The 26,791-nt window shown below is 42.8% G+C and overlaps 1 protein-coding gene across 7 annotated transcripts in view; it reads right to left on the reverse strand.

The window, feature by feature from the left end:
• RALB (RAS like proto-oncogene B) overlaps positions 1 to 26,791 on the reverse strand; it is a 72,696-nt gene that overhangs the window by 20,909 nt on the left and 24,996 nt on the right. The window contains exon 1 of one of the 7 annotated variants that reach the window (XM_061609171.1): positions 26,150 to 26,249. The exons of 3 other annotated variants lie outside the window; for them this stretch is intronic. The gene's annotated coding sequence lies outside the window, so the exon portion shown is untranslated. Of the gene's footprint in view, positions 1 to 25,391; positions 25,459 to 25,779; positions 25,943 to 26,020; positions 26,106 to 26,149; positions 26,250 to 26,791 lie in introns of those variants that run through there. 3 more of the 7 variants (XM_061609175.1, XM_061609170.1, XM_061609176.1) reach the window with 3 other exon arrangements.

Genomic DNA, 26,791 nt, shown 5'->3' on the forward strand with positions numbered 1-26,791 from the left:
GAAGAGCACTGGGCCCAAGACCGAGCCCTGCAGTACCCCGCTCATTACCTTCCCCCAGTTTGAGAAGGAACCATTGATAAGCACTCTTTGAGTATAATTCTGTAGCCAACTGTGGATCCACTTGATAGTTATTCCATCCAGCCCACATTCAGCTAGCTTGCTAATTGGAATATCATGGGGCACTTTTGTCAAAAGCTTTGCTGAAGTCAAGATATATTGTCTCCACAGCATTGCCACAGTCTACCAGGGAGGTTACCCAATCAAAAAATGATGTAAAACTAGTCTGGCAGGATTTGTTCTTGATAAATCCATGTTGGATTCTAGTAATCACTGCATTGTTTTCAAGGTGCTTACAGACTGACCACTTTATAACCTGCTCCAGAATTTTCCCAGGGATCGATGTCAGGCTCTTAGAATCATAGAATAGTAGAGTTGGAAGGGGCCTACAAGTCCATCGAATCCAACTCCCTACTCAGTGCAGGAATCCAAATCAAAGCACTCCCGTCAGATGGCTGTCCAGCTGCCTCTTGAATGCCTCCAGTGTTGGAGAGCCCACCAGCACCCTAGGTAATTGGTTCCATTGTTGTACCGCTGTAACAGGAAGTTTTTCCTGATGTTCAGCTGGAATCTGGCTTCCTGCAACTTGAGCCCATTATTCCATGTCCTGCACTCTAGGACAATCGAGAATAGATCCTGGCCCTCCTCTGTGGCAACCTGTGTGGCAACTTGAAAAGTGCTATCCTACAGTGTTTTTAGCGCTTCTGTTTGCCACCCTGGGCTCCTGCTGGGAGGAAGGGCGGGATATAAATCAAATAAATAATAAATAAATACAGGAGGCTTCCCCACTGGTGCCAGAGAACATATGGAGGACAATGGTGATAAAAGGGATGGGGGACGAGAGAGAGAGAGCTAGTGCATACTCTTTCTTCTTCATGTGTTCGCTTAAGTGCAATACAGAATGCCTGGATAGGGGTATTGTAGGCTGGGTTTTTTGTATGGGCCAAAAACTTTCTAACTCATCTCACACCAAGCTTGTCAATACTGTATAACCTAACCATCTCAGTGAAACAAACCACTGGAGTCACACACCCTTTGTGTAACACCACATATCTGTAGACCCTCCCCTCGAGGAAAATGGCTGCGAGACAGTAAGGACGCTGTAATTGGCACTCTGTTGCTATTAATAGAAGCCCTAATAACTCTTTTCAGAAGACAAGTAAGTCCAACAGCTTTCTCATTCTGCTATCTTTGATGAAAATACAGTAGAACATTACCGGAGCTGGAATGTAAATCCCACGAACTTGTTGCAAATTGAGAGCGGATTGTTTGTTATACAGCTGCCCGGAAATCAGCCTGGAATGTAAACTAAGAGGTGATATGCAGCTTATTCTCTTGTAGCTTGTAACATACAGATAAACTTAAAAATTAAGCTATTAAGCTGCTTTAGATTTCTGTGTATCAAAAGGAAAAGGAAACGGCTATTAATATGGTTCTAACAAGACAAAGCTACAAAGACTTAGGTATCCCGCTGAAAATGGAAGAACTGCCGCTTACCAAAAGAGGGAAGCAAGCTAAAATAACACAGTATTACCATCCAAATGAGTTTGGCAATGAGTCTAACAACAAATCAGAGATAAAAGGTAGCCAGGAATGTGATAAACTAACAACGGGACGCGAAATAACTATCCTTCCTGGTTGCTAATCAATGAAGAATTTGATTCATTAAGTTTAGCCCAAGAAGCCGAAGAGGCTACGGAGGGAAGAGATCTACTACAATCTATGCTAGAGTTTAATATCTCAGCAATAAGCACAGCCAGTTCTATGCCACCACTTGAATCTTTTGACTCATCTGAGGCAACCCGATATAGTTCACCGTTATCCCTCTTGCACCAAAATGTGGCAAAAGCCGCTGTGTCATCTAATACACGAACAGCAATGATGAACGAAAGCTGGTGTCAGGAAATGTCCAATTCATTAATTCAAATTTCTTCATTTGTGGCTGAATCGAATATGCTGCTCACAACACTGACTAAACTCATTGCAACCAAAGAATTTCATCCTGTTGCTGAGTCTGTGACAACAGAGACAACCTCAAAGGCTTGCCAAACCTCACTGCTGATAATTCGCCCTTCAACGATTAATAATAAGAAGCCTAGTAAACCATCAGCTCAATGCATTAAAAAGAGCAAAAACATCAAAGTGAGTGGATCCCACCGTAGATGCCATATGAACTTTAAAAAGTTATTCAAGTTATTAGATAATCCTAAGACGTCTATTAAGAAAAAGACCAAGAAGAAAAAGAAAAAGAAAAAGAAGACAAAGTGTAAACTTCTTATTGGACAAGAACTTAACCATCCAAATTCAGCTGAGACCATTCAAGATCCAATAATTCCATTAACTCCAGAAGCTCAAATTGAAGAGCTAAAATCTCCGTCGTGTGACGTGGCTGTATTACAACTGGAAAAATCTACCAAGAATATAAACAATATAAACTCTTCACCTCCCATGCTAAATGTCAGAAATTGGAAACTAGTATTAAACACCAAAAAGTTGGCTCTAATAAACTACCCCAAAATGAAAGGATATTTAACACAGGAAGAAAGGACACATCATCTTATAAAGATCGTCAACGAAATATCCCCCGGTGTTATATGTAAGAAAGATGTTGTAAATATTGAATATATTTTTTATAATTATTCTAATGCCAGAGCCATGATAACTTTCCATGGGGTAGATAAGGCTAAACGTTTCTATGATAAGAAAGATTTATTTTTAAAAAATAATCTAGGCATTTCTCGGGTTTATGATAATTTGGTTAAACCTCAGAGCATTATTGCATTTAACCATAGTAATTCAAATGTGTCGCTTGTAATGCAAAACTTATCTGTAATGCAAAATCTATGTACTGTTAATAATGAAAAGGAAGGATCCCCAGTAGTGCTACAGCCAAATACACCTGAGGAAGGTATATTAACACATCCCCCTGTTACACTGTATATGGAGCCAAACCAGACGTCGGAAACATATGGTCCTTCTACATCACCATCTAGACAATCTGTCTTGGTCTTGAGCGGTGCCCAGATACAGAGGGACGCAAATGATCTGCCAATTGTATATGAAAATTTTACCTCAGAAGAATTAATACTTCTGGAATCCTATTCTACCTTACCACTAGAGGCTAAACTTGATATTATGAATAGCCTTGAAAATCTTATGCTGGCACTAAAAAGATTAAGTCCCACCGAGTGCCATGTTTCTCCAAATAATGCTCAATTAACTACTGTTAACAACGGAGAAAAGGACCCCGCTCCTAGAATGTTAAATTGACTAAGTGAGGGGAAGTCCACCCACAATTTAAAAATTATATCTTGGAATACTGCTGGGTGGATTAATAAAGTCCAACTCCAGACGTTCTTGAGTACTATTTCACAACATGATGTTATTTTAGTCCAAGAAACATGGATGGCTGATCTCTTGCACCTCTATGGTTACTCAACAGCCATATTGGATGCTGCCCAAAGTAAAAAAGGGGGGAGACATAAAGGGGGTATTTATATATTTGTTACAACCAAAATCAAGGCCAAGTTTATTCATTTAAAACCCCTGCCTGATTTAGCATTGGCCGTAATATTAAAGTTTCCACATATTTCTTTGCTTCTTATTAATACCTATATTCCACCTAGTCAAGATAAAAGCTCTGTCCATAAAAAACTCAAAAAATTAGAAGCCTATTTAAATGATTTAATAAAATCCCATCCTCAAGCCATGCTAATTTTAGCTGGCGATTTTAATACTAGGATGGGTATATCCGACCATGCATTGTTTGCTAAATTTAAATCAGAGGTTCCAATATTTGATGGCCCTATGTCTATTCCTTCCAGACAATCTATAGATAAGGGTATAAATTATGCTGGACTTTGTTTAATGCAATTAACATCAAAACAGAACTTAGTGCTTCTAAATGGACGTGCGCGAGGCGACTCGGTAGGTGAAACGACCTATCTATCAACTAGAGGAGCATCTCTAATAGATATGATATTTGTCTCTCAAGAACTGTTCCCTCTGGTTGATAGTTTTAAGGTCATGCCTCGACCCGAAAGTGACCATTACCCACTTATTCTAACGCTTGCTTTGAATCAGGGGCCTTTACTCTTAGATCAACAAGCCTTTGATATAGATGATGTAATAATACACCCAGCACGGATAAAGTGGCTACCTAAATTGGAGGAAAAGTTTTTGAATAGACTAACTTCTACAGAATTACTAACCATAAAAACTCAATTAATGTCTACACCTCAAACTTTGGAGGTTTATAACTGCTTTAACCTTTTGTTGACCAAAGTTCGTGAATTGCTTGTTGTTAAATCCACGTTCAGAATGAGCGGCAGATTCCCTAAGTCGAAGCCCTGGTTTGATCAACAATGCCTGACATATAAAAGACAACTAAATGCCAAACATCTAATTTATAAGAATTCTAGAACTCAGCAAAATTTGGTCAATTTTTGTGAAACTAGAAGGCAATTTAAATCTTTAATAAAAAAGAAAAAACGCCTAGCCTTAAAACAATCCTGGCAAAGCCTCTTGCAAGCTTCCAAATTAAAAAATTCGGCTATTTTTTGGCGGCAATTAGCCCTTCAATGGCCTAAATCATCTTTCAAGTTTGAGTGTACAATCGCCCCAACTGTATGGGAAGATTACTATGGTAATCTGTTCCAAGCGACTAGTTCTGGATTCTCGCAACCATTGCAATTACCATCTGAAATTCCTCTTTGGCCGCCTGTTACAATTGTCGAAGTGATGGAACTTATAGAAGATCTGAAGCCAAATAAGGCCCCTGGTCCGGACAGTATACCTCTGGAAGTCTTTAAGGCCAATGCTGAGTGGTGGGCCCCAATCCTAGCAGTATTGTTTACCACAATAAACTCTACATTACAAATTCCTGAGGGTTGGGTAACTGCAATTATTGTACCCATTTATAAGAAAGGCTCTACTTTAGATCCGGCAAATTATAGGCCTATAAGCTTACTTAATATAATAAGTAAATTATACTCAAGTTATCTGTATAAAAAATTATCATATTGGATAAATCAAAATGAAATTTTAGCCCCAGAACAGGCTGGGTTTCGTTTAGGGCGTTCAACTCTTGATCACGCCCTCGTTTTGCAACATTTGGTAATTAAGTATGCTTGTAAAAAAAGAGGAGCCTTGTTTGCTGCTTTTATCGACCTTAAATCGGCATTTGACCTGATATCGAGAACAAGATTATGGTCCAAACTATTAGACCTGGACATAGATAGGCGCCTATTGATATTAATACAGGGTCTTTATGATGATACGTACCTACAAATTCATTGTAATAACAAGGGGCACCTAACAAATCCAATTCTTACCTTTAAAGGGGTAAAGCAGGGATGTATATTGGCACCCCTACTGTTTAATATTTATATTAATGCAGTGGTGGAAAACCTTGCTTTTATTGCCTCTCATCCTCCGAATTTAGTGGGCTCACCGAGATTCTGCCTCTTATATGCGGATGACATAGTATTGTTATCCCAATCTCCGATTGGTTTGAAAAGACTTTTGAGGGCTTTTGCTTCTTTTTGCTTGAAAGAAGAACTTATTATAAACTATGAGAAAACGAAAGTCCTAATTTTCACAAGGAGAAAAATAAATCACGTATGGAGAATTAATAACTATTGTATAGACCAAGTTAAATCCTTCAGATATTTAGGAATTGTTCTTCAATCAACAGGCTCATTGCAATTGCATCTTAAATACTCTATGCTAAATGCCAAGCGTACAACTAAGGCTCTATTATCATTCTTTTATAATAAGGGTGGACAACTTGTTCCACCCATTATAAAAATATTTGTAGCAAAAGTTGTCCCTCAATTACTTTATGGCTCACAAATAACTACAAGTGAGAACATTGTAGTTTTAGAATCTATCCAAAACTCATTTCTCAGAGCTATTCTTGGTGTACCTACATGTGTGCCTAGTTTTATACTGAGGTTGGAAGTTGGTTTACAATCCATTGAATCCCTTGTTTGGAAAATGAAACTATTGTTCTGGCTCAAATTGCTATTCAATCCAATTGGTCTGGCCCCGCAAGTCTTATTGGATTCTTTTGGTTCCCCTTGGGTTAAAACTGTCCTCGCTAAAATATCTAATTTGGGATTTTCCCTTCCCAATATTTTACAGATGAGTTTTAATTTGGCTAGCGCAACGATTAAAAAGCGTCTTAGTGATATTGATTTTCAAGAGCATTTAATGCAAATTAGGAATCAAAGACATAACCCTAAATTTTGCACTTTAATGTCTTATTTATCGGCTTTGGACTTACCCAATTATAGGAGAGCTTTTACATTAATTAGACTAAATATACTCCCCTCTGCTCTCCTTGAGGGCAGGTATAATAAAATACCTTACTTAAAAAGGCTATGTCCTTGTGGATACGACGAGATAGAAACTAGCGAGCATGTGCTTCTTCGTTGCTCCTTTTATCAAGACTTAAGACAACAGCTAATCGTGCCCATTTTAAAGTCATTACCCGGTAGATCAGAAAGATTTTATGTGGATTATTTACTTGGGGATTGTTCTCCCCAAGTTACTCTTGTAGTTGCCAAATACACAGTTGCTGCAATCCGTTGGAGAAAAATATGTATCCCTGATTGTTAAATGTGTGCCTTTTAATTTTTAAATTTTTAAAAAACTTTTATACCTCTTCGCGAATTAATCTTTTGAAATTGTTGTTAATATTTTATTGTATCTGGTTTTTGACTGTAATAAAGTGATTGATTGATTGGATTAGACCCTCCCCTCATCCCCAGTTCATTGGGGCTAATGAGAAGCAAGATACCTTTGATGTGATTCCTTATCACTGCTTAAGAAGCATTTACTCTGCATTTACTCTATACATTTTCCTTAATGTATGAATAGGAATGTCCTTGAGACACCTTACATTGTTAAAAACGGCTTTGTAGTGCAAGACTTACTATGTAGGCAATGTTTATCTAAATAGACTCAAACAGAGGAATACTACAGTATTTTAGTACAACGCAAGTCCAAATCATAACAAAAAAGATTAAGACAGAGTTTGTGTTATCAATTTTAAAACACTCAAATGGTTGCAAGAGTTGGAATTTATGTAATTTTCTCTCTTCTTTACAAATTTTGCTTTAAGTTGCTGACTATAGGTGAGCAAGCAAACTCAATCCTTCCCATTTTACTTGCCATGCAGCTGGTGTTAAGGCCTTTCTCCAGCTACAATGCAATTGAAAGCAGCCATTCTTGAACAGGAACCCAGAGGGCCTTTGGTTTACACAGTTACAAACAGAACTCCTTTGTGAAGCCCTTCCAATACCCAACTTCTGAACTGAATATCTTTAGTTTAAAACGTTAATCATTATAATCTGCAATAGTAGTAAGTTCATAGTATATTTTGCATTTTATATGTTCATAGTGTATATATGGCAAAGAAAGGTTCACAAATTGTGAAGTCACAAGGTTCAGTTACAACAATATTTTAGGTGTTATATTAAAATGTATTAATTTTGTTAAGTGTAACTAAGGACCACTTGAAACCAAATATAGACAGAGGACCCTCAAGTGTTACAGTAGCAACCTCAACTCTCTTTCTGATAACTGGTAACCACCTGTCTCTGGTTGACCAGTACAAAACAGGAGACCCTCTCTTGAGTTTTTCATACATCAAAGAGAACTTAGAGGCAAGAAGGATCTCGGGCTTCATGCTGGGCCCCGACTCTCAAGGTCTCTGACCCAATTTCTGTGGACCCCTACTTAGGAATGACCTCAATCAAAGTTTAAAAACCATTTTGATGAGATCACAGTTGTCTAATTGTTCTGTTTAATAATTAGTCAGTGGATAATAAGTCTGCAAATAAACATGTACTGCCACTTTCCGATCACCATATATGCATTGTTAAGAGAATGTGTTTGCATGTAAGCCAAGGGTAGATCACAACATGAATAGTCTACTGTGTGACTAACTACCCGAAAAGCCAAACTAAACATGTACTAAGAAGTGATCACTGTAGTCACTCTGTATTTGGAAACACTGTGTTGGCCAAATGAAAGTGGGTTCTGGTGGCTGAACTGTCTTTAATCATTTGAGAGTATATTAATTCAGGTGAATCACTCAGAGACAAGCTATAAAACTTGGGTCAGGTTTTAAGTAACAAACTATTAAGTATAAATCAGTGGATTGCCATATATATTATGATTTGTTACAAGATATACTTCAACTGCTCAATTACCTTTTGCTGCTCTGTATGTTTAAATAAATTAGACAGCTATTTTTGCTTCTTTCCCCACATCACTTAGCCTTGAATAACAGCTCAGAACATTCAGAAAGCCTAAACGGTAATGTTTTATATGCCAGAAGTGTATTGATGGACTAAATTAGAACAAAGCTAGGCATTTTTTTTCCTTATTCTTGTCTCTCATTGGTTAGCAGGGAGTGTATTTTGCCTTTCAGTATTTGGGACTCCAAGCCTGAAGATACTTGTGCCTTTGTACATCCAGAAGTTCATTAAAGCTTATGTAGAAAATATCCTTCTAAATATAAGCCAAGTCATATTTTTGAGATGCATGCTCTGGGCATTCCCCACACCAAGCTGATTTTGTTATAAATGCAAATTCTTTCCTTAAGGTACATAAAATATGCTATGCAATAACGAAGGATTCCTGTGTGGCAGGAATTCTGATTTCATCTCCTTAGAAACCCATTTTTTTAAGTGTGTTCAGTTTGCTGTGGTTAAAATGTATTGTTTACAGTGTTCATTAAAATGGGGAAGCATATTTGTTTGGATGTTCTCCTAACAGTTTGTCAGAAGAAATTATGGTTTGTGGTTAGCAAGTTTCCGGAGTCACAATCAACGATCCCTTAGAAGGGACCCATTCCTTGGGGGATGAGCAGCTATCCTCTCGTGCCGAGGATATATCTCCAGGGGGTGGAGGGATCCTTGTAGTGGGTGATTCGATCATTAGGAACATAGACAGTGGGGTGTGTGACGGGCATGTAGACCGCAAGGTGTTTTGCCTGCCTGGTGCGAAAGTTGAGGATATCGCCTGTCGTTTAGATAGTTTGGTAGACAGTGCTGGGGAGGAGTCAGTGGTCGTGGTGCACGTTGGCACCAACGACATGGGGAAATGCAGCCGTGAGGTCCTGGAAGCAAAATTTAGGTTGCTAGGTAGGATACTGAAAGCCAGGACCTCCAAGGTGGCTTTCTCTGAAATGCTACCGGTTCCACGCGCAGGACCAGCCAGACAGGCCCAGTTTTGCAGTCTCAATGCGTGGATGAGACGATGGTGTCAGGTGGAAGGGTTTGGATTTGTTAGGCACTGGGGAACATTTTGTACAAGCTGGGCCTGTACAAAAGGGATGGGCTCCACTTGAACCAGAATGGAACCAGACTGCTGGCACTTAAAATTAAAAAGGAAGCGGAGCAGATTTTAAACTGACTGAGGGGGGAAACCCGACAGGAGCTGAGAAAGGTCTGGTTCGGACTAAACCTCCCCCCTGGGATAAAAACCAAAGAAATGATGAAATTTTAAAAGGGGTAGGCCTAGAAGTAGGCATTGTGAGAGGAGGGGCACAGGATATAAGTTCAGAAGAGCAAATTTACCACAGGCCAAACCACAAGTGCCAAAGACACTTGAAGAGAGACACTGCTTACAAGTGCCTGTACGCTAATGCTAAGAGCCTCCGAACCAAGATGGGAGAACTGGAGTGCTTGGTCTTAGAGAAGAGCATTGATATAGTGAGCATAACAGAGACCTGGTGGAATGGAGAAAACCATGTACTCATGTGGCAACCCGCAAGACCAAGAAGGACTTGCAACGCTTCTTGGGGTTTGCCAATTACTACCATTAGTTCATAGCCAATTACTCCCATAAGACTGCTCCGCTCACAGATTGCCTGAAGGGCTCAGGACTGTTCCAATGGACAGAAGCTGCACAAGAGGCGTTTGAGAGCCTGAAGCAAAGGTTAGGCTTAATGAGGAACTAAGACAAATAGTGGTAACGAGAGAGGAAGTTCTAGGCTTAATGGACAATATAAAAACTGACAAATCACCGGGCCCGGATGGCATCCACCTGAGAGTTCTCAAAGAACTCAAATGTGAAATTGCTGATCTGCTAACTAAAATATGTAACTTGTCCCTCAGGTCCTCCTCTGTGCCTGAGGACTGGAAAGTGGCAAATGTAACGCCAATCTTCAAAAAGGGATCCAGAGGGGATCCCGGAAATTACAGGCCAGATGGCTTAACTTCTGTCCCTGGAAAACTGGTAGAAAGTATTATTAAAGTTAGATTAACTAAGCACATAGAAGAACAAGTCTCGCTGAAGCAGAGCCAGCATGGCTTCTGCAAGGGAAAGTCCTGTCTCAGTAACCTATTAGAATTCTTTGAGAGTGTCAACAAGCATATAGATAGAGGTGATCCAGTGGACATAGTGTACTTAGACTTTCAAAAATCATTTGACAAGGTACCTCACCAAAGGCTTCTGAGGAAGCTTAGCAGTCATGGAATAAGAGGAGAGGTCCTCTTGTGGATAAGGAATTGGTTAAGAAGCAGAAAGCAGAGAGTAGGAATAAACGGACAGTTCTCCCAATGGAGGGCTGTAGAAAGTGGAGTCCCTCAAGGATCGGTATTGGGACCTGTACTTTTTAACTTGTTCATTAATGACCTAGAATTAGGAGTGAGCAGTGGCCAAGTTTGCTGACGACACTAAATTGTTCAGGGTTGTTAAAACAAAAAGGGATTGCGAAAAGCTCCAAAAAGATCTCTCCAAACTGAGTGAATGGGCGGAAAAATGGCAAATGCAATTCAATATAAACAAGTGTAAAATTATGCATATTGGAGCAAAAAATCTTAATTTCACATATACGCTCATGGGGTCTGAACTGGCGGTGACCGACCAGGAGAGAGACCTCGGGGTTGTAGTGGACAGCACGATGGAAATGTCGACCCAGTGTGCGGCAGCTGTGAAAAAGGCAAATTCCATGCTAGCAATAATTAGGAAATGTATTGAAAATAAAACAGCCGATATCATAATGCCGTTGTATAAATCTATGGTGCGGCCGCATTTGGAATACTGTGTACAGTTCTGGTCGCCTCATCTCAAAAAGGATATTATAGAGTTGGAAAGGTTCAGAAGAGGGCAACCAGAATGATCAAGGGGATGGAGCGACTCCCTTATGAGGAAAGGTTGCAGCATTTGGGGCTTTTTAGTTTAGAGAAAAGGCGGGTCAGAGGAGACATGATAGAAGTGTATAAAATTATGCATGGCATTGAGAAAGTGGATAGAGAAAAGTTTTCCCTCTCATAATACTAGAACTCATGGACATTCAAAGAAGCTGAATGTTGGAAGATTCAGGATAGACAAAAGGAAGTACTTCTTTACTCAGCGCATAGTTAAACTATGGAATTTGCTCCCACAAGATGCAGTAATGGCCACCAGCTTGGATGGCTTTAAAAGAAGATTAAACAAATTCATGGAGGACAGGGCTATCAATGGCTACTAGCCATGATGGCTGTGCTCTGCCACCCTAGTCAGAGGCAGCATGCTTCTGAAAACCAGTTGCTGGAAGCCTCAGGAGGGGAGAGTGTTCTTGCACTCGGGTCCTGCTTGCGGGCTTCCCCCGGGCACCTGGTTGGCCACTGTGAGAACAGGATGCTGGACTAGATGGGCCACTGGCCTGATCCAGCAGGCTCTTCTTATGTTCTTAAGGCAACTCAGTGTTAAAATGAGGAACTGATGCAAGAATGTTTTCTTAGGAGAAGCCACATATGCTGAAAATATATTGTGTGAAGTGTAGAACTGTATTCTTCTTGAGATGTTCCTGGGTGTCTTGTTTTGTACCTTATGAGATGTCAAAATGTGGGTCAGAAGGGCATAAAAGCCCTTCCTCTTTCTTTGAACGGACAAAAACAGTTTGAGATGCAAATGCCAAGAACATGCCCTCAGGGGATGATACCCAGGCAGAAATTGGCCCAAGGGGTCATAACGTACAATGTATATATGATGTATCAATCACTATAAAAGCAATGTATTCCTATTGATTGGCAGAGTGTGAGTGTCGGTTCAGAGCTGGAAGGACGAGGCGGGAGCGTAGGTGTGAGCAAATCTCATTTTATTAGAGTAATGGATACATCAAAGTACTGTGCTCGCAGTTCTCCGGGGGGCACATAAATAGCTTCCTGATGGTGCAGTATGCCATCCTTCCATATAAAGTCCTTCTGATCTGCCTTGGGTGGCACGTCCTCTTCGACCTGCTGCTCCTGCACGAAAGGGTCCTGTTGTTGCGCCTCACGCACTTCATCTCCCCAAGAATCTTGGCAGGCCCCTACCACTCCCCTCTTGGGAGGAATAATGTACTGTAACGGTCTTGGGGTGCGATCCCCCAAAAATTCAGGTTTCCTTGAGAGGGCATCCGCCCGTTTATTTTGCGCTTGGGAGATATAATGAATTTTGAAATGGAACCGTGCGAAGAACTGAGCCCAGCGCACTTGCCTCTGATTGAGTTTTTGGGCGGTATGGAGACTCTCTACATTACGATAGTCCGTGCGCACCTCAATTTCATGCTGCACCCCTTCCAGATGGTGTCTCCAGGCTTCAAAGGCATCTCTAATGGCTAATAGCTCCTTTTCCCACACAGTGTAGTTTTGTTCAGAGTCGGTTAACTTTCTGGAAAAGTAGGCACAAGGTTTCAGTCCTCCTTTCTGGGCAGGTTGCAAAAGAACCGCTCCGATTGCTACGTCTGACGCATCCGTCTCTACCACAAAAGGGAGCGCGGGATCGGCATGCTGTAGGATGGGTTCAGTAGCAAACCTTCGCTTCAGGCTCTCAAACGCCTCTTGCGCAGCTTCTGTCCATTGGAACGGTCCTGAGCCCTTCAGGCAATCTGTGAGCGGAGCAGTCTTATGGGAGTAATTGGCTATGAAACGATGGTAGTAATTGGCAAACCCCAAGAAGCGTTGCAAGTCCTTCTTGGTCTTGTGGGTTGCCACGTGAGTACACAACGAACCTTTTCTGGGTCCATCTCTACTCCTGCCGGAGAGACCCGATACCCCAGAAAGTCCAACGTGGTTAGGTCAAACCCACACTTTTCCAGCTTTGCGTAAAGGCGGTGTTTCCGTAACTTCTGCAGCACTGTGCGCACGTGTGCGTCGTGTTCTTCGGGAGTATATGAATAAATCAGAATATCATCCAGATACACTATCATGAAGCGGTCCACAAAGTCCCGGAAGATGTCATTCATGAAGTTTTGGAATACTCCAGGAGCTCCCGACAGCCCATATGGCATTACTAAATACTCGAACTGACCATAACGGGTCTTAAACGCAGTCTTCCACTCATGGCCCTCCTTAATCTGCACCAAGTTGTAAGCTCCTCTTAAATCCAGTTTCGTGAAAATTTTGGCAGAGCGCAACTGCTCCAACATTTCCCTGATGAGCAGCAGCGGGTAACTGTTGGGGATTGTGAGCTGGTTTAGGGCTTGATAATCATTACAGGGATGGAGCTCCCCCCCTTTTTTCTTCACAAACAGCAGGGGTGCTCCAGCTGGGGATTGCGAAGGGCGAATGAAGCCTTTCTTCAAATTGGCATCCAGAAACTCTCTTAACGCTGCCAACTCTGGTTCAGATAGAGAGTAGATCCGCCCAGCGGAGATGCGTGCCCCAGGCACCAAGTCAATAGCACAATCATAGGGCCGGTGAGGAGGGAGTTGCTCCGCTTCCTTTTTGTCGAAGACGTCCCGAAAGCTCCCATACTTGGTGGGCAAAGTTATCTCTTTTGGGGAAGGCGCCCCTGCCAACACCTCTGGTTCCTCTTCAGGCTGGCAATGTTGATGGCAGTACTTGGAGGTAAAAACCACCACAGCTTCATCCCAAAAGATTGTGGGGTTGTGCCTAACCAACCAAGGCATGCCCAACACCACCGGGAAGCGCGGCAAGGACGCCACATAGAACGACAGGTCTTCCCTATGTCCAGGGACCATCACTTCCACGGCCTCAGTCACCTGGGTCAACCCCCCAGACTTCAGAGGCCAGCCATCGATAGCTTCCACTGCCAACGGCTGACTCAGTTCTCGTGTGGGAATAGCGTGGTGTAGCGCCAACTCTCGGTCTATGAAACAAGAAGATGCTCCGCTGTCAATCATAGCCTTGGCCGAGAAGCTCTTGCCAGAGGGTAGGGTGATGTGAATGGGCAACAGGAGAGCCCCTTGGGATGGAAGGGGTCGTGGCGGAGGCTCAGTGTCTGTGGCACCCCCCAACTCTCTAGCCTCTACGAGAGCTGGGATGTGAAGTTTTCTGGCGGCTGGGGTCTTCCAGTTTTGGCTGCACAATTTCGGGCGTGGTGGCCCGGCTTCCCGCAGTAGAGACACAGTCCTTCTCTCCGGTGCCTTTCCCTCTCCTCTTCTGTCAAACGCGGTCTAGCCCCCCCAATCTGCATGGGCTCCTCTCCTGAGACAGTAGGGATGCCAGGATTGGGCACTGGTCGTGCACGGGGCAGCGGAGCAGCAACCTGGCTCCGGGAAGGTTCCATTCTCCACTCCAACTTCCTTCCTTCTAGGCGGCTGTCTATCTGCAGACTCAGTTGCATCAAACCCCTCAGTGAGTCTGGGGGAGTGGAGCGCGCCAGTTCATCTAACACTTCTGGACTCAGTCCATTTCTGTAAAAGTACATCAAAGCTGGATCATTGTACTCTGTCTCCTGAGACAAAACACGAAAAGCATTGGTGTACAATCCCACGGACCCCTTTCCATGTCTCAGGGTCCCTAGTCGGCGGGCAACCGTCTCCTTCCTCTGGGGGTCTCGGAACATGTCCCCCATCGCATTCTTAAATGCATCAAACTGGGCAATATCTGGTCGTTGTGAATCAAATATGGGGTGGCCCATTTTGCCGCTTCCCCTTCCAATAAACTGATGATGAACGCCACCTTCGCATCATCAGTTGGGAACTCAGCTCTGCGCACCTGAATATACAACTCACATTGGGCTAGAAACGTGGCAAACTGTTCACTCTGGCCCCCGTATCGCATGGGGAGCCCCACTGCAGACTTCACAGGGGCTGCCGCCCCGGGGGGTGCAGCCTGGACTTGGGCAATCAAGGCTCGGAGATTCTGGTTATCCACTTGCAAGACTTGCGTTGCGGCTCTGAGGTTCTGGTTCTCGGTTTGTAGGGCTTGCGTAGTGACTCGGAGGTTCTGGATCTCGGCATACAAAGTTTCCATGGTAATGGGTACTCCCCCTCTTGCTCCGTTCTGGTCCATGTCATCTGCCATGGGAAAAGATTCGAGTAGGGATGTTGGTTGAGTCAAACTGTCCGGTTCAGAGCCGGAAGGACAAGGCGGGAGCATAAGTGCGAGCAAATCTCATTTTATTAGAGTAATGGATACATCAAAGGCAGTGCGCTTCATAGAAAACCCTGCGCTAGCTCACTAGAATTCCTAACTACACTCTAGACATGCTCTGCAACGTGTGAAGGAATTTGACTCAACGACTTCACACTGTAAGCGGCAAGCTTATGAAGGGAGTGTTTTCGCACGTAACCTCTGACTCCTACGTAATTCCTGTCTTTGCCCTGTCTGTTTCTCGCAGTGGCGGGCGCACGGGGACAGAGAGCGTGCTTCCAACGGCTCATCGGAAGACACCTGCTCCTGAACAACAGGCTCAAGATCAGGGGGCTGTGCCACACTGGAATCCTCCTGGGAACTGCTTGGCAAGGGAGGAGCTGGCACTGTCTCTGGAGCTTCCCCCAACACGTCTTCTGCATCAGCCAGGGGCGGCGCTCCCTGTTCCTTGGAGAATGCGGTAACCGTGGGAATTGGCTGGTGTGCATGCTGACCCCCACCTGCAAGGTCCTGTTCAGACTCAACAATTCCCAACTCCGCTTCCTCTAGCGGCAGAGGCGCCTGAAACCCATGCCTCCCCCTTCCCTGTCCATTCTGGTTTGGCTGAGGCTCAACAGTGAGGTTCAAAAGAACTCCCTCTTCCATTATGCATACTGGTATTTTTGTTATTGATCAATAAACCTCTGTCGTCTGGAGCACAATCTGTGGTCTGGAAAGTTTTTCCTTCTACAATCTGGCATCCCTGGGTGGGCAGGACAAGAACAGGACAGCCCGGCCTGTTAGCTCCTGCCAAAAGACCACCACCAGATTGGTTGCTCCCTAGGACATAGGAATTGTGTGTTTGTCTTGTCTGTGTCTTTGCAACTTTGCTGACGAAACCATCAATAAAAACTTCGAGCTCAAGAGCTCCTGAGGAACGGGTGAGTATAAAATTTATTAGGGTTTAAAAGGGGGAAATGCCAATCGGATGAGTGAAAATATTGAGAGCACATGGAAGGATGAATGTCTATGTGAGCACAGGAGTCCCTGCTATGTGACCTCGGTTTGAAGACTCTTCCCCTGTGTCAACCCTGGTGGCCTCCTGAAAGGGGGGCTTCTATTTGAACACAGCCGATTGAACTCAGTGCTTAGCGAGTTTGCATAGTGGCGTATCCAATAAGGGTGAGAGCCATGACCCAGGCAAAAGCACCTTAGTAGAAGGGTGGTGTGGGACAAAGGTAATAAGAAAAAGGTGAAAGTTGTCCAGAACTTCAACTCCCCTCGGAGTCAGGCCAGGGTTTAGTGGTCCCTTCGGAGATAGATAGTCCAGGATTAAATCCCTTCAGAGTAGGGCTAGGATTTAGGTCCCATTGGAGATAAACAGACCAGGAGCAGGTCCTTTCAGAGTCAGGCTAGGATCTAGGTCCCCTCGGAGAATAATTTTGTGGGATCTGGTCAGAGATTAGCCCTAGTGGGTGGAGGTCTAGGATCCCTGGGTAATGTCCACAGCCACAGACAAGGAAACAAATAGGGAGAGCAAAGAGGAAAAGGAATTTGCAGAGGAAAGTAGTTCTCGGCTTCCAATATACTCAATTTTATATTATAAGTGGAAATTGCACCCGCTGCCGAATTTTTGGACAGCAGCTGACTATTGCACACCTGAACCGCGTTATTTGCAGCTGTCAAACCAAAGGCATCCAAAAAGATGTTATACTGAGAAGTGGAGAAAACTGTTAGACAAACAGTGGGATTTGAAACAGGGAACCAAACATAGAAGGTGGGCTCTTCAGCAGATTAAAAGGTTAGGGTTTAGGCCAAAGTTGTTACACCCTAGTTATACCCAGATATGCATATACACCCATGGCCCATCCTCTGGATCTTGTACAGAACTGATGTTTGGGTCCCAAGCCCTACAGAGGATTTGTTGTTGTGGAGAAAGGGAATGTCTAAATCAAAAGCAAGGGAAAAGTACAAAGTGGTCAGTTCTTTCTACTTGTCGCTGGGCACCTTATATTAAAGAAATACCAAATATGGGGGAAGTAAATTCAAAACCTATGGAACTCCCCCAGAAAGGCACTCTAGCAGCTATAAAATATCTTCCGCTATGGCACGCCCATACTAGTAGCTTAGGAAGAAAGCAGCAGTGGCCGGAGGAAGGGTCATTTGACATTGAAAAAATAAAAGCATTGAGGAAGCAGCTGTATGAATTTGGCTCGCAGGTTCCTCAAGAACAGTGGCAATCATTTAGGCTGTGGGAACTGGAGGCTAATTTGAGAAAGACAGCTTCTCAAGTTAGAAGCCTTAAAAATACAAAAACTCGAGTAACGGAACAACTGGCATCCCTCCAGAATCCACCACAGCCTTCTAAGCAAAGCCAAAATGAGGCAGCTGTTCAACCAGTTGAATCAAAGGGCAATACGGTTTTGTATCCTTTTCATAGTATTGGGAATAAAGAACAACAAATCCCAGTAGACTCAGGTCAAGAGGATATTATAGATTTCTTTTCAAATATAGCTCCAGCAGCAAGAGCCACTAGTGGGTTGGGAGAAGTCAGGGAAATTAGTGTAGCTCATATAGATTTAAATCAGGGTCCGGTCAGTTCTCCTGTAAACTTATCAAGTCACCTACAAGTGGGAAATTGGCCACAGCAAATTTTACCAAAAAGAGCCCTTACATGGGCTGGACAATGGGGGGCAGAAATGTCTCCAACATCTCCTGCCCCTTCTGAAACAACACGGCTGGACTTACCAGATCCATTCAGTTCTCCCCCACACAGTTCTTCCCAGAAGGAAGACTTAATTCAAGTGGGACAAGGGGAGGAAATACCCTTCTCTGATTTTAGTCAAAAATTTTCAATGTTTAAGAATGAGAGGCATTAAAAAGCCCACACACAAAATGTTGTTGCCATGGCTACATGCCATCATTCTGCCTTAGCTCTTGGGACCATATTATTATTCACCGTATCTAAAAAAACACTCTACCTTTTTTATAGAGACATAAAACAGTCAAGCCTGCTCAGTGACCAAGCCTAAAAGTTTAGGGATATACCTGCCTGGGCCTCATTAGTGAAGCAATCAGAACTAGCACATTAAAGAGGAAAAACTAGTTTACATCAAGCCACCATCAACTCTGCAGAGCCCAGGTCTTAAAGCGATGAGTCAAACTTAAGGAAATGCAGTCCAGGCTCAAGTGGCCATGCAACATTCTGTGAGAATCAACTACTTTCCAAGGTTTTCATCAACTTGAGTAATGGTTTTGGAGATTCCCCAATATTGATTGGCCAGTGACAGGGATACAGGATGGCCCATGTCACAGTCTCAAATACAGTCACCGTCTCTCAGCCTAACCTACCTCACAGGGTTGTTATGAGGATACAATGCAGAAAAAGAGAACCATGGTTGTATGCCATCTTGAGCTCCTTGGAGAAAAGGTAGGATATAAATATAATAATATCCCAAGATGACTCAGGAATTGGCAAATCCAAAGCCCTACCCCTCTAACGCTTGTCAGGACAGACAGGGCAGGAGAGGAAACAGGTATGTTCCAGGACAAGCATTCTTCCCTCCCCCCCTCAATTCTGGTGGCATGTTGGGGAAACAGGAGAGTTTGGGATCAGGCAGATTTAAGGGTTCTTCTTTCTGCTGTTACGACCAGCAGAGCAGCAAGGACAGCAGAGGTTTCTGTGCCTGCAACGGGGACACCTATAAGTGCAGACCTCCCTCTATAGTTCTCAAGATGCCACTCCAGGGACTATAAGCAGGGATTGCCAACATACAGGACTTTCCTGGCACCCACAGGATCGCTTCTCCCAACTGAAATTAGGCTTGAAAGAAGAGATGTACTGAAGCCAATAAAATAGGATGCGGTGTGTTTGGTTACAGTGCCCATGAACAGTTTCTCTGGTTTGCAAATATGCACAAGCCCCAAAAAGATTAGTGACCCCTGGGCCATAAGATTCTGTCTTTATCTGTACCACTATTGCCAGTTTAATCTCTGAAGCAGTCATATATGTAAAACATATCTTGCCTTGGGTGAAAGCCTGTATATTTTCTGAAAATAAGAGAATAAAAGTGGCCATATGCGTTTGTGCTTAAGTAAATAATTTCTTACAGGCTGACTGTTCACATCAAATTGACATATACAGCTGAGACAGCTATCAAGCTAACAAATATTTGTTAGGCTTCAAAAATAACAGTGGAAACTAACTTTTATTTACTTAAAGCATTTCTATACAGTCCTTCATCAAATTTGATTTCAGGCTTCTAATACAAGCTAGTGCACTGGTTATTTCTCCCAGTAATCTACTACCCTGAATCTTAAGCATGACATAGCATTGAACCTGCAATGTGCAACCTACTGAAGGGAAGCGTAGTTCAGATGAAAATTAAGTTGCTTACATTGGACTGCACATTTATTGTACGCTACATCACAAGAACCTACTCTCCGACAAAAAGATCTAGTGAAGGCCTTAGAACCTTGAACATGATTAAGTTAAATGTTCAGTCAAGACTCTCTATCATTGTTTATATTGAGAGTTTACATCAGGAAGGCCAGATGTGTGATGCTGGGGAGAGTGGGAAATCTGGCTCTAGCTCATGCACAAGGTCTCCATCCCATTGCAGCAACACATCCTAGGTCTTTCTTCAGGGTCCCCAAACTGTCACAATGGGCTTTTGGGCAACATATGGGGCTGCACTGCAAGAAGGCAGCGGAAAAACTGTGCTACACAAGATGCTTCTGCCCTCACAAATTCCGGATCCAAGATATTGCTACAGTGATGCATCCCAACCAAACTCCTACAGCAGGGCAAGGACTAGAAGTCTTTTTCAGCCTGAGGGCTGCATTCCCTTCTAGGCCACATTCCGATACCCACATACCAGTGGTGGATAGGGCCAAAGGCAAACGTGGACGGAGCAAGAAATGTAAATTTTACCTCTGAACAGTAACCTAGTTTATATACACACACCATTGTCTATTTTCCATCCAGACAAACAAGAGGCATTACCAGAGTTCAAGGATCCATTCCAGCCAGGCAAACATACTTGGGATGTGAAGCGTAGGCAGTGAGGGGTGGAGCCTGGGGAGAGTTCCGAGGGCCAGATAGAGAGGTCTGGAGAACCTCATCTGGACCCCAGGCCTGAGGTTCCGCACCCCTCCCCAAAGCCTTGCCCATCCATCTGAATGCCACAGAATTTTTCCTGTCCAAATCACATGCAAAAGGAATTATTCTTCCCCATAACTAAGCTGAAGCTATGTTATTTGAAAAAGCTACAGGGTAGATAAACACTGAAAAATTAATATGTTTCTTTAAAATTTTTGTTCTAATAGATATTTCTTTTAAAACCTGGTTAAAAGAAAATGTGGACTGAACAAAAAAGTACATGCAAAGTCTACACAGCCCCTTAGAAATGAATCATAATTTAATACACACATTAGTTTAGTCTTCCATCTGAAGGCAGTCACAATTTTGAGCTATGGAAATGTGCCTGGTCAAGTCTCAGACTCCTGCATGCTTTCCTTCCACTAGACTGGCACCGCTGCAAGGCGGAAATCAAAGCTTCACTTCCATTTTCAACTAACTCTGGTTATACATTTCATCCAACAGAAAACTCTGGTTATTGTTAACAATTTAGGGGAACAAGCCAGGATTGTAAACCAGGATTTGAAGCTGTGAAAAGGGAATGGGCAGCTTCTTCATGTATGCTAAACCATAGCACAGCGTTAACCAAGCCACTGAGTTAATGTCTGCTTTTCTACATAAAAGAAAAATCATAGCACAGGGTGTACTGGAGATTAAGGACTGATTGTGACAGTATGTATCACATGGTTTGAACTTCCTACTGGATCCAGAGACTAACAACTTGGATGTCAGGATCGAAGAAATGCCACCCTGTAATGCACCAAATCATCCACAGAGCTGATATGGGTGATCTAACCTTGGACTCCAGTCATGTGCTACCAGGTTTCCCACCAGCACTATTATGTGTTCATTTTGAAATGATTAATATTACTGTAATCACCAGCATAGGTGTCTACTTTTCATCTAGTTGAGAAAGCTGTCCAATAACTGCCATTCCCTGTTCAGGGAAGTTGTGGCCACCTCTAACTGAAAGTTCTTGTAACAATCAGCTAGAATGTAATGACTTGGAGAGGAGGAACTAGACGTTGCTGGCCCTTCAGTTACTAAGCAGATAATCTTTTGCACTGCCGAACTTTTACACTGCATCATGACCAAAGTCTTTGAATTATGCTTTTAGGTTGTACAACTGCTCCATTTAGTTACAAACCAATCTTTTAGTAACTATTTATTATGCATTCTTGTTTAACAAATATATGTATTGCGATTTTTTACACTGGATTCTTGTTTAGAAAATTTTAAAATATGATACTAGATTTAATTCAATATCCACCTGCATAACCAAACCCATTTTAAGATACAATACAATGCCCACTAATGTTGTGTTACACAACTATCTCACTTTATAGGCACAGCTACAGCCAAAACTAAAACTGTAGGTAGCCCACATATACAACACAGTACCCCTTGATAGAGCAGAAGACACAACCTTGGAAAACATTTGGAAAACATTTTCACTAGCAATAAATTGAAGAATTCCCCTATAAGCAGAAAAATATAACTCACTTATACTTGCCCCAAATTTAGTACTAGTAGAAAGGGTGGTACCAAAAGGAAAGATGGTGGTAAGAGATTTAGATTTGTTCCACTTTTCCACCATCACGACACATTTGTTAGCTAAACTGACCACCAATCCTACAGAAAACAATCTCAACTACAATCACCTCTGCAGCTTTATAGTGATATTATTATTTTTTTAAGGCTGCCAGTCTCAGATTTTTAAAGACATTAATTTCTTTAAATGTTAATGTTAGATAGGGAAGCTACAAATTAAGCTAAAACATACTAAGTAGCTAGTATTTGATAAATATTCAGTAGTTAACAACCGGTATTTTTCTATGCAGCTTTAGAAAGAGTCTTAAGTATTACAATTACAATTAGCAATGACTCAATGTTTGGCTCACATGCTCGGTTAAATCTGCATACATCATGCCTTTCTGAAGCAGGGTGTTAAATCAGTGTAGCAACTCTCAGATTTACTGGAAATCTGTCAGCTCTTACTCCAATAGGAAAGTGAAACCTTCTCAAGCAGCAGTTTTCACTGGCATGGCAAAGTGTCCATCTCGTCCTTTTCCTAGCATCTCTTGTCCTGCTGTCTTTCCTACATAAACTCAAGATCAACACTGTGCATTTGTCCAGTACCAGTTGGGATGCCACAAGATTTGTAAGCAAGTATATAGCAAGGGCTCTGGAAAAAATAATCAGGGCAAAAAGAGCTGTATCTATAGGCAGGAGCTTCTCATTGTTTTTCCCCAATATTCCTACACTTTTCACCTGAGGATCCTGTGTACCATTATTATTAGTAGTATTGATGGTAATAATAATAACAATAACAACAACAATAGGATTTCTTATCAGTCCTTACCATGAGGTCCCATGGTGAGTTACAGCAAAATACAAGATTAAAAGCAGTTAAAACAATTTACAATCAGAAGAATAGGGTGGAAATTTTATATATATACACACACACATATATATACATACACACACACACACACACATATATATAAACATAATTGTGATTAACAAACCAGAGGTTTTTATTGTATTAACAAAATGTTTCAGCTTCCACCTTCATCAGCTGCTAACATACAAATGCTGTTACCACGGTGGCAGTTATAGAGCTTTGAGGATGGAATGCTCAGAGGCGCTTCATTTGCAGAAGCTAAGTAATGTTTGTACTGTCTTCCAGGTTCAGGCCATGTGGTGCCAATGTGTCCAGAGAGTATATCCAAAAGTTCTCCCTTCTGTCAATGCTGCTGGATCTGCTGGCATCTCTATAGCTGTTATGGAAAAGTCCAACAGGCTATGACCCTCAATGTTATATATATATATATATTGGTGGGAATATATATCAGGTGTCAAAGGCCAGTATAAAGTAATAGCAATTCAATCATTACCATATCCACTCTAGAGCATCCTAATCCATATAGGCAAGCCCACACAATCAAGTCAGCAATACTTTAGGGGCTTCCCCCATGTGACAGCTGAAAAGGGAAATTCTCCTTTTACAAAATTGAGGAGTGGATGCAGAGATAAAGGTGTATTTCTCGCATAACTCATAAATGTTAATTACCTCCTTGTCTTACACCCCTTACTCTGCCTCAAAGCATTCTCAACTCTATTTCCAATGACAATTATATTAAGATCCCTTCTGGATCAAACCAAAGATCCATCTAGTTCAGCATCTTGTTTCCAGGAAGTTCACATACAAGTTATAAATATTATTTAGAATTTATATAGTACTTTCAAGTATTCAAAGTGCTTCACACACATTATCTAGTTGTAATTCTTACAACAACTTTAAGGCTTGTTAGATCCAAGGATTTCCCAGGTCATAGCGCTCCTAACCATGTCTCCTCAGCAGTAAATCTCAGCAAATCATCTTCTTCAGGTGAGGCTGTTGATTTGCTGAACCGTTGCCTGGCCTCGACAATGGACTGGATGAGAGTTAACAAACTGAAGCTCAATCCAGACAAGACTGAGATGCTGTTGGTGGACGGGTTCTCTGATCGGATGGTGGATATATACCCTGTCCTGGACGGGGTTACACTCCCCCTAAAGGACCGGGTTCGTAGTCTGGGAGTCTTTTTAGACTCTTCCCTCTCACTTGAGGCTCAAGTAGCCTCGGTGGTTAGGAATGCGTTTTACCAACTTCGGTTGGTAGCCCAGCTACGTCCCTATTTGAGTAAAGAGGACCTTACATCAGTGGTACATGCTCTGGTAACCTCACGTTTGGATTACTGTAATGCGCTTTACGTAGGGCTACCTTTGAAGACAGTTCGGAAGCTACAACTAGTGCAAAATGCGGCGGCCAGATTGCTGACAAGGACCAAGCGGTCCGAGCATATAACACCTGTTCTGGCCCGCTTGCACTGGTTGCCAATATGTTTCCGGGCTAGATTCAAAGTGTTGGTATTAACCTATAAAGCCTTATACGGTGCGGGACCACGATACCTTGCGGAACGCCTCTTCCGATATGAACCGGCCCGTGCACTACGTTCTGCTACGAAGGCCCTCCTCCGGGTTCCAACTCACAGGGAGGCCCGGAGGGTGATGACAAGATCTAGGGCCTTCTCAGTGGTGGCCCCCGAACTATGGAACAGTCTCCCTGAGGAAGTACGCCTGGCGCCGACTCTGCTCTCCTTTCGGCGCCAGGTCAAAACCTTCCTATTCTCTGAAGCATTTTAAATTACACTGATTTAATTTTAAAAATGTTTATTGTGTTGGATTGTTGCTTGTATTTTAGTATTATTTTGTTATTTATTGCATTTTTATGCTGTTTTATGTTCACCGCCCAGAGAGCTATTGCTAGTCGGGCGGTATATAAATTTAATAAATAAAATAAATAATAAATAAAATTGAATGGGCCGTACTCCTGTGTAAGTGGGGCCAACCTAGGATTGTAGCCTCAATCTCCTAGGCACTAAACTGGTGATGGGGAACCTGTGGCCCATCAGATGTTCTTGGACTTCAACTCCCACAATCCCAGACCATCAGCTCCGCTGTTTAGGACTCATGGGAACTGGAGTCCAACATCTCGGCATCACACCAACTCCCAACAATTAAGCCAACACACTTACCATCCGTTTGCTTGCCCTCGCCACCTGATATTTAATTGTGTGCTGCCTCTGAACATGAAGGCTCCATATAGCTATAATGGGCAACACCCCTACCCCAAGACACTATCTTAGTGAAAGTCAAGAAGCCACACAAGTCCCCCTTCTTTAGCCCAGGTGGTCACTATTTCTATAGCCACCAAAATACCAAGGAAAACATTCAAAACTCCATATGAAGGGGAAGATTCTGTTCCCCACTTAAAATAACTGCAATAAACTCACCATCCCTCTGCCAGAAACACCCCCAAACCCCAAAGACATACGTAAAAAAAAAATCACCTATTTTAAAAAGGCATCATTACGGGACAGGGAAAGGAAGGCGAGATATCCTCCCAATGGATTAGTCATGCCAAGACTACCTGTAGTATCCCCACCGCACACACACACAAACTTTCCTAAGTCAACAGCCTAGCTTCTCTCCTAGAAAAAACACAGAGAACTGGATAAGGAAGAGGAAGAAACCCTCAATACTCTCCTCCTCTTCCCTTACCCTTTTGCAGTTAGCAACAAAAGCAGCTCCCGCTTCTCCTCCCTTAAAAAGACCGCACCAGAGACTAGTAACCATTTATCTCGTCCTCCCCTCCTGATTCTTTCCCGGGAAGAAAGAGGCGAACGAAATAATAATTTTTAAAAGTTGTTGGTTTTGCGAGGGTTTTTTGTTTTTTACCTGAGGCTGAACAGCAAAAGAATCTCCCTCACCCAGAGCCCGCCACCGCAAGCTTGCCCTTCGCTTTCTTTGGGGCGGGTGCCACTGTTGCCACGTGCACGCGCAACTATATGCACGCACGCGCTCTCTCAGCGATACCGCCCCAATGGATGAAAGCGCGGCCCCGTGCTACCTAAAGCTAACGCGCCCGCCTGCGCAGATGATCCTCAAGTGCACCCACAACTTTTTAAAAAAAAATTACCACCACTGCATGCGCAACTCATTTCCGGCTTCAAGCAAACGCCGCATTTTTAAGTGCATGTTTTTCTTTTTCTTTCCTTTTTAAATGCCCCGCCCATCCTCCGCGTTCACGCCGGCATCTCCAAATTACCTCTAGAATCCACCCGTACAGGAAGGAGGAGGAAAGGAGAGGAGAGGAAACGTTAGTTGTAGTCATGTGTTATGCCCTGTCCAATTGGAGATGGAAGAGTTGTCTTCACTCGTGATTGGCTGAAGCAAGAAGAACGGAATACAGTAGTTGAGAGTGAACGGGGAGGAAGGACAAGAAGAACTGGTAGGTGTGTTCTTGCGAGGGAAGAAATTTGCTGTAAAAATAAATAAATAACTGTGCATGTCATCTTTTATTTTTATGCTTTCATGCTTATTCTTTTATACTATTCATTTTTCCTGTACATGCTGACTAGATGTAACGATCGACCTTGAAATTAAAAAAATCGTGTTTTTTTTAATGCTGGCAACACTTTTCACAGTCTAAGATAGATATTTCAATATGTCCTATTGTCCACTTCCTGGGTAGCTTTAAAAAGGGGGCTGATTATTATTTTTTAGCCTAAAATGAATGCGGTCTTCTTGAAGATACGCACCAATTTTCATCCCAGACTAAAAGACAGTAATCAGAACTAGATTGGAAAGCAGTTATGAAGCACTTGTACCCTCCAAAATGTTGCTGGATTGCAATTTCTATCATGCCTGACCATTCGCCATGGTAGCTGGGACTGATGCTGTCTAACAG

The sequence above is a fragment of the Rhineura floridana genome, chromosome 2, assembly GCF_030035675.1.
Source record: "Rhineura floridana isolate rRhiFlo1 chromosome 2, rRhiFlo1.hap2, whole genome shotgun sequence".
Lineage (NCBI taxonomy): Eukaryota > Metazoa > Chordata > Lepidosauria > Squamata > Rhineuridae > Rhineura > Rhineura floridana.